This window comes from Nicotiana tabacum, chromosome 7 (genome assembly GCF_000715075.1).
Source record: "Nicotiana tabacum cultivar K326 chromosome 7, ASM71507v2, whole genome shotgun sequence".
Classification (NCBI taxonomy): Eukaryota; Viridiplantae; Streptophyta; class Magnoliopsida; order Solanales; family Solanaceae; genus Nicotiana; species Nicotiana tabacum.
Window position 1 is genome coordinate 86,562,357 of NC_134086.1, and position 7,604 is coordinate 86,569,960.

Consider the following 7,604-nt stretch of genomic DNA (forward strand, 5'->3'; position numbering starts at 1 on the left):
TAGATTACCCGAATCTATTACTAGTTTTGGCATTAAATCTGTTAATTTAGTTGGAAGAGTTTGAAAACCCTCTCAGATAGATTTGAGGATTTGAGAGTCGAAATGTTATCGAAATTTAGTAATTTTGGTATGGTTAGACTCGGTGTTAGATGAGATTTCATATTTCGCAACTTTCGTCGAATTCCGAGACGTGGGCCCCACGGGCGAATTTTTAGTGCAATTTCGGATTTTTAATGGAAAATGTAGAATTCCATGTGGAATTAATTCCTATAATTTTTATTGACTTAATCGAATTATTGTGGCTAGATTCAAGGCATTTGGAGGTCGATTTGAGAGGAAAAGGCATTGCGGAGTAGGATTTTGCGCGATTTGAGGTAAGTAACGGTTATAAATCTGGTCCTGAGGCTATGAAACCCCGAACATTGGGTCGTATGACTATTTTGGAGGTGACGCACATGCTAGGTGACGGGCGTGTGGGCGTGCACCGTAGGGATTGTGACTTGGTCCGTCCCGCGAGACTGTGGAATTAATTGGCCAACTGTTTAATACATATTCCCTCTGTTTTCATAGAAATTGACTGTACTTCATGTTAGAAATCGTGTTTAGGCCTTATGTGATCACTGTTGAGACCTACGAGGTCGTGTACTTACTGAATTACCTGTTAATTGTTGTTTTGTACTTCGTCATAGCTTTTCTTGCTTATTATGCCTCTGTCTCTTGCTGTTCATTATTGATACATGACATTACCTCTGTTTGGGCTGTTTATATGATTTTTGAGAGCCCGAGAGACTGTAGAGATTGATGACCGAGTGAGGCCGAGGGCCTGATCTGTGAGGATATTTATGGGATCGGGTTATACGCCGCAATATGTTGTTACTGATTGATGACTTAGTGAGGCCGAGGGCCTGATCTGTGAGGATATTTATGAGATCGGGCTGCACGCAACAGCATGTTGTTACTAATTTATGATTGAGTGAGGCCGAGAGCCTGATCTATAAGGATATTTATGGGATTGGGCTGCACGCCGTAGCATGTTGTTTCTGATTTATGATTGAGTGAGGCCGAGGGCCTGAGTGATTTATGTTACGAGGTGGAATGTTATAGTGCTTGGGCTGAAGGAGCCCCTCCGAAGTCTGTACACACCCCCAGTGAACGCAGGTACCTACTGAGTGCGAGTGCTGAGTGTGAGTGTCGAGTGCCGAGTGCTGAGCGACTGGGAGGAATGAGTGAACGTGAGGAATGAGTAATTGTGAGGTTGGAGTGAATGGGAGGACAGAGTGACTGTTATTCTAAGAAAATACATTTACTTCATTATTGATGCATAACAGATGTCATATCACTGTTTTGAAAATTATTGGAAGATATTATTTACTTCTCAGTCAAATTTGATATCTGGTTTATTGAGTACGTACTGATATGACTTAAACTGTTAAATTGAAAGTATGACTACTCTTATTTGAAAGTTATTGAGATAACTGTATTTGCATAGCTCGTCACTACTTCTTAGTTCCTTATTTATTTCTGTTACTTACTGAGTTGGTGAACTCATGTTACCCCCTATACCTCGAGTACAGATCTTGACACTTCTGGTTACGGAGGTTGCTGATTGAGGAGTCAGACTCAGGAGACTATTGAGGTAGCTACATGGCATTCGTTGACCTTGATTCTCCTTTCCTTTCATGTTGTACTATTCTATATTTCCAGATAGTGTTTTATCAGTCGAATGTTGTTATCATTTAGATGCTCATGCACTCAGTGACACCGGGTTTTGGGGATGGATTGTTTAGTACTTTTGGAGTTATATTCTATTCTAAAAGGTTTTATTTAATATTAACTGCTTCCGCCTTTATTTAAAAGTTCTATTGTGTTGAGATGTTGAGTTGAGGCTTGCCTAGTACCACGATAGGCGCCATCACGACAGGTGAGATTTTGGGTCGTGACACATATCAATTAACTTACTTGCACCCGGTGTTAGATATATGTGTTGCATTCATTCATTGCGGATCGGAACGGAGACGTCTGTACTTATCTTCGAGAGCTGCAGAACCCTTTAATAAATTCCACATTCTTGAATTCTTATCGTGCGACATTGATTAAACTTGAAGCGTAATTCCTTGAATTCCTTCCACGCATTCGTGTGCGCGCATGAACGCTCGGTATTTGCTGTGCATCGACAGCTTATGATTCCTTGGATGAGGTACGAGATGTGATTTCTTTGTGTGATGTTGGGCCGGTCTGGAGCACTTGAGGCCATGTTTTGTCTATGGCTTGAGTACTAAGATTTCGATTTTGTGAGCACGTGCATTTGGGACTTATATGTCTGTTTCTGTCCTTGCTGGTTGGATCTGTGACTGGATGACTAGGGGTGAGTATGATTTGATTGCGAGATGTGTTTAAATTATTCAAATGTGGCGGGAAGAGTTTGCTGAGGACGTAGAAAGGATTATTAGGTGTTTGACTTCTGTCTTGAGTTGGCATATGGCCTCGAGCTATGGGTGTGTTGAAGGACCTCTCGTGCAGTTTAGTAGTGGAGTGGAGTAAATCTTTATGTTGTGTTATGAGTTCAGACTCAGAGTGGGGTTAAGTGATTGTGTAATACTTATGATTATGGAAGAGTATAAAGAGATACCGGTTTGAGGCTAAGCAAGTGGATTATCTCCCGCGGGACGTTCTGAAGTTTGTGTGATCCTCATGTTGTTGGTTGGCAGTCCTTTTTTACCAGTGAAATATACGTGTTGCAAGTTGAGTTTGAATCACTTATAAGAGTGGGCTTGATTGTTACGAGGGTAAATGCGAGATTTGCAAATGGTTTGAGGAATTACATGGGTTGTGCTGCATTAGCTTATGAGGATTTAGCTTAATCTCATCCAGTTGGGGCAGCTCAACCAGTTATTGCGGCACGGGCCGATGATAGGCATGCCTTGTCTTTTGATGCTTTGCTGAGATTGGACAAGTTTACCAAGTTATTTCCAGTCCATTTTAGTGGTACACCTTCTGAGGACCCACATAATTTTCTGAACCGTTGCTATGAAGTATCATAGAACATGGTAATAGTTGAAAGCAATAGGGGTTGATTTTACTATGTTTCAGATAACGGGTTTCGCCAAGAGGTGGTGGAAATATTACATATTTACTAGACCCGTTATGGTTCTGTCTGAAGATATAGATGCATCGAGAAGATTACCCAATGAATCATGTAGGGGTGCAACGGACCTTGGCGTCTAGTTGATTTATATAAGTTACAAAGGTCAACATTGTGGTTTATTGGACGTTGTGACCTATGACTTCGCGCCAAATGGGGATGTCTACTATCAATGAATGGATCCAATGGTCATATGTTATATCAGTCTTGACCTGAAATGTATATATATATGGTACTGAAAGGCTCCCCAATAATTTACACATATTTAAAGCCTGAGACATGTAGGGGATAAGGTTAGGACTTGTGGTATGTCTGCCTCCTTAATAATCCAATACTTCAGTTTCAAAGGAGTTAGAAAAAAAACAACTTTACATTTACAGAAGGTTTGCTCAGTGTGGAAGTCAAGGTTGAAGATTTTGGGGTGCTTCAGAGAAAGTACAGTGGTTGACGATCGTTTGGACTATGTAGTTTGTGCCAAGATTTATCTTGATGGCGCTATACTTTTGTGATTATTGTGCATAATTAGGAGAAAGAGTTACCCCAAAGAAGAATCGAAGAGTATATTAATAAATAGGTTAGCTTAGTAGTGTTGAGTCAACATAGCAAAAGAAGAAATTAGCCGCCGGTGTTTGTGGCAAGCCTATGAAGAGGGCAGACTAGCCAGTGCAACACCACCTACATGGCTTAGTTCTCAAAAATGTTTTTTTTGTAGGAGTTTGTCTCCCGAATTCTCTGTAATATGTGGTATATGGGGTCCAAACGGTTGTGTCACGTCACCATGACGGTATTATAATAGGTCATCAAGTTTAATAAGTTAGTCGTCATACTCCTACCTTAGTTTCTATAGCCAGAGAGCGAGTCCACAGACTCATTAAATGACTCAATTATTATCTTGAAATTTTGTACAACTCGGAAAGCTACAAGTTGATGCTTCATCTCGGCTAGTGGTAGAAATTGCCAAAATGTTAGAATGTGTTCTAGATGAGGAAAAGAGGAAGCTAAGGAGACCAATAGGTCTCGAGGTTTTAAAGGATTCAGTGGATTCTACTCTACAACTACAAATCATTATGACAGGGGCTCGGGCAGCCGGCCATCCCAGTCAATATATCTGATTACTCAGGGTGCTCCAGTAAGTTCTTTTAATGCACTACCGACACGAGCTTCGTATAATAGTTATTCTAGTTATCTAGCATAGACTCAATATGAGCAGCTGAAACCTCAAAGGGATTGTTATGAATGTGGTAGTACTACACATATCATGGAAAAATTGTCCTAGACTTAGGAGAAACATAATTTTTAAAAGCACTCAGGCTACGTGCCTCATTGCAGTTACTACTCTACTTAAATTACCAGCCAAAGGTAGGGGTCAGGATGTTAGAGGTGAAGGTGAGACTCCTAAAGGTGGAGACCCAACCCGTTGATATATTTTCTATGGTATGGTTGAGGTCGCAACACCAGATGGTGTCATTACACGTACGGTCTTGAATTATTATAAAGCAACAATTTTCTTAACTTGATTCGGTTCTGAGTATCAAGGCAAGTCCTCCTACTCCACTTATGAGTGAGCTTCGTAATTCTGAAATCTGCTTATGTGAATACTCCTGTTGGGAAATTCGATGGAGATGGCTATGTCTATCATTATGTGCTGTGATTTTGTTAAACGAAAAATTATTCAAAAGAAGAAAATGGAATGTTCCAATTTGGCACGATGTGCATATTACTTGTGGTACAGAGTTGAGGATGAGATCTTGTGTTTTATATTATGTGAAATATTTAAACCGAGCTACAAGCTGCGGTAGATGTCATATAAGGACGAGGTTCTTGTGGTGAAAGAAAGAAAAAAAATTATGTGTTTAAATGCTCCCTTTGAATAATTAAAAATTGTACTGTAGTACTTATAGGGAGTCAAGCCTATTAGACTTATTTGAAAAAAAAAATTCTTGTATGAATATCTTTGTGCATAATTTGCCAGATTTGTATTGTAATTATTGAGTTTTAGACTACGAGGTGAGTGCCTTGGGGATGTAATTGTTACTCGTTAATTCGGGTAAGTAATTATGAGATCTTCATGCCTCGTTATTCGTAAACTGGAGGTTTGAGACGAGATTTTGTTAACATGAGGTTAATTGGTGATGTTGTAATATTTTATGAACAACTATTAAGACCAGAGATGTGGTTATGGTCATACATATGATGTGTTTCATGTCAAGATATCATTGTGATAATGTCGTGCTTGTAATGCGGAGATTAGTGTTATTAATATATACTTTGTGGTGCTTTGTTGGGTTGTGGACATGTTGTTAGAAGCTGTTTCGGTGTTACTCTGACAGGTGAATAGGCCCAATTACAGGGGTGACTCTGCCAAAATTTCTGAAAAATTTGGGAGTTAGAAAAAAAATTGGGATATTGAGATGTGCAAAGAAAGAGATAAGTTACATTATATGTTTAACGACATGCGCTACTTCTCATTTGAGGATGAATGACCCTAAGTGGGGGAGAATGTAATACCCCCTATTTGATGGATGCGTAGGCACGAGTTGCTATAGCCAGTCGGGACTAATACCGTGTATTATGCCTCCGTCTCTTGTTGTTCATTGTTGATACATGACATTACCTCTGTTTGGGCTGTTTATATGATTTTTGAGAGCCCGAGAGACTGGAGAGATTGATGACTGAGTGAGGCCGAGAGCCTGATCTGTGAGGATATTTATGGGATTGGGCTGCACGTCGCAGCATGTTGTTACTGATTGATGACTGAGTGAGGCCGAAGGCTTGATCTGTGAGGATATTTATGGGATCGGGCTGCATACCGCAGCATGTTGTTACTGATTTATAACTGAGGGAGGCCGAGGGCCTGATCTGTGAGGATATTTATGGGATCGGGCTGCATGTAGCAGCATGTTGTTACTGATTTATGATTGAGTGAGGCCGAGGGCCTGAGTGATTTATGCCACGAGGTGGCTTGTTATAGTGCTTGGGCTGAAGGAGCTCCTCCGGAGTCTATACACACCCCTAGTGAGCGCAGGTATCTATTGAGTGTGAGTGCTGAGTGAAAGTGTCGAGTGCTGAGTGCTGAGCGACTGGGAGGAATGAGTGAACGTGAGGAATGAGTGATTGTGAGGTTGGAGTAAATGGGAGGACAAAGTGACTGTTATTCTGAGAAAATACATTTACTTCATTATTGTTGCATCGCATATATCATATCACTGGTTTGAAAATTATTGGAAGATATTATTTACTACTCAGTCAAATTTGATATCTGGTTTATTGAGTACGTACTGATGTGACTTAAACTGTTAAATTGAAAGTATGACTACTCTTATTTGAAAGTTATTGAGATAACTGTAATTGCATAGCTCGTCACTAATTCTCAGTTCCTTATTTATTTTTGTTACTTACTGAGTTGGTGTACTCACGTTACCCCCTATACCTTGTGTACAGATCTAGACACTTCTGGTCACGGCGGTTGCTGATTGAGGAGTCAGACTCAGGAGACTATTGAGGTAGCTGCATGGCGTTCGCTGACCTTGACTCTCCTTTCCTTTCATGTCGTAATGTTCTATATTTCCAAACAGTGTTTTATCAGTCGGATGTTGTTACCATTTAGATGCTTATGCACTCAGTGACACCGGATTTTGGGGATGGATTGTTTAGTACTTTTGGAGTTATATTCTATTCTAAAAGATTTTATTTAATATTAACTGCTACCGCCTTTATTTAAAAGTTCTATTGTGTTGAGATGTTGAGTTGAGGCTTGCCTAGTACCATGATAGGCGCCATCACGACAGGTGAGATTTTGGGTCGTGACAGATAGGGAAAAAATATTTTTTAAACTTAACTTTCATAGAATTAATAGCATGTTGATAAATTACCCCACCCTCTGAAAATTAAGTAAATAAATCTGCAAGTATCGCAATATAAACTAAACAGTTAGAAATAGTAGGATAATATTGCCCAGATAATTTATTTGTAGCAACATGAAATTGTTCTAAAAAGTCTACAAGCATTTTAACATTAGTCTAATATTGATTTGTACGGTGCTCATCATCATCATCATCATCATCATCATCATCATCACCACCTACACGAGCATTATACGTTGCATTTATTAGGTTTCTATATTCATATGCAACAACTAAACTTTAATACATGTAATTCCATCTAGTCGGACAAGGTGTAGGAACCTTTCTTTCTCTAAGGCCAAAATCATCACATTTTTTAAAATATTCTCTAAGCCTACTTCTACGGTTTGAATAAAAAAGCCAATTAAGAGCCATTTTAACCTTTTCAATTTCTACATTTAAAACTTTTATACAATCACCGACGATTAAATGGTAAATATGACAAATACATCTAACATGAAAAATATTACTAAATGCAGGATTTAGTGTAGTTGTAAGCAAGCCTATAGCATTAGTGTTACTAGAAGCATTATCCATTGAAACCGACATTATTTTATCTT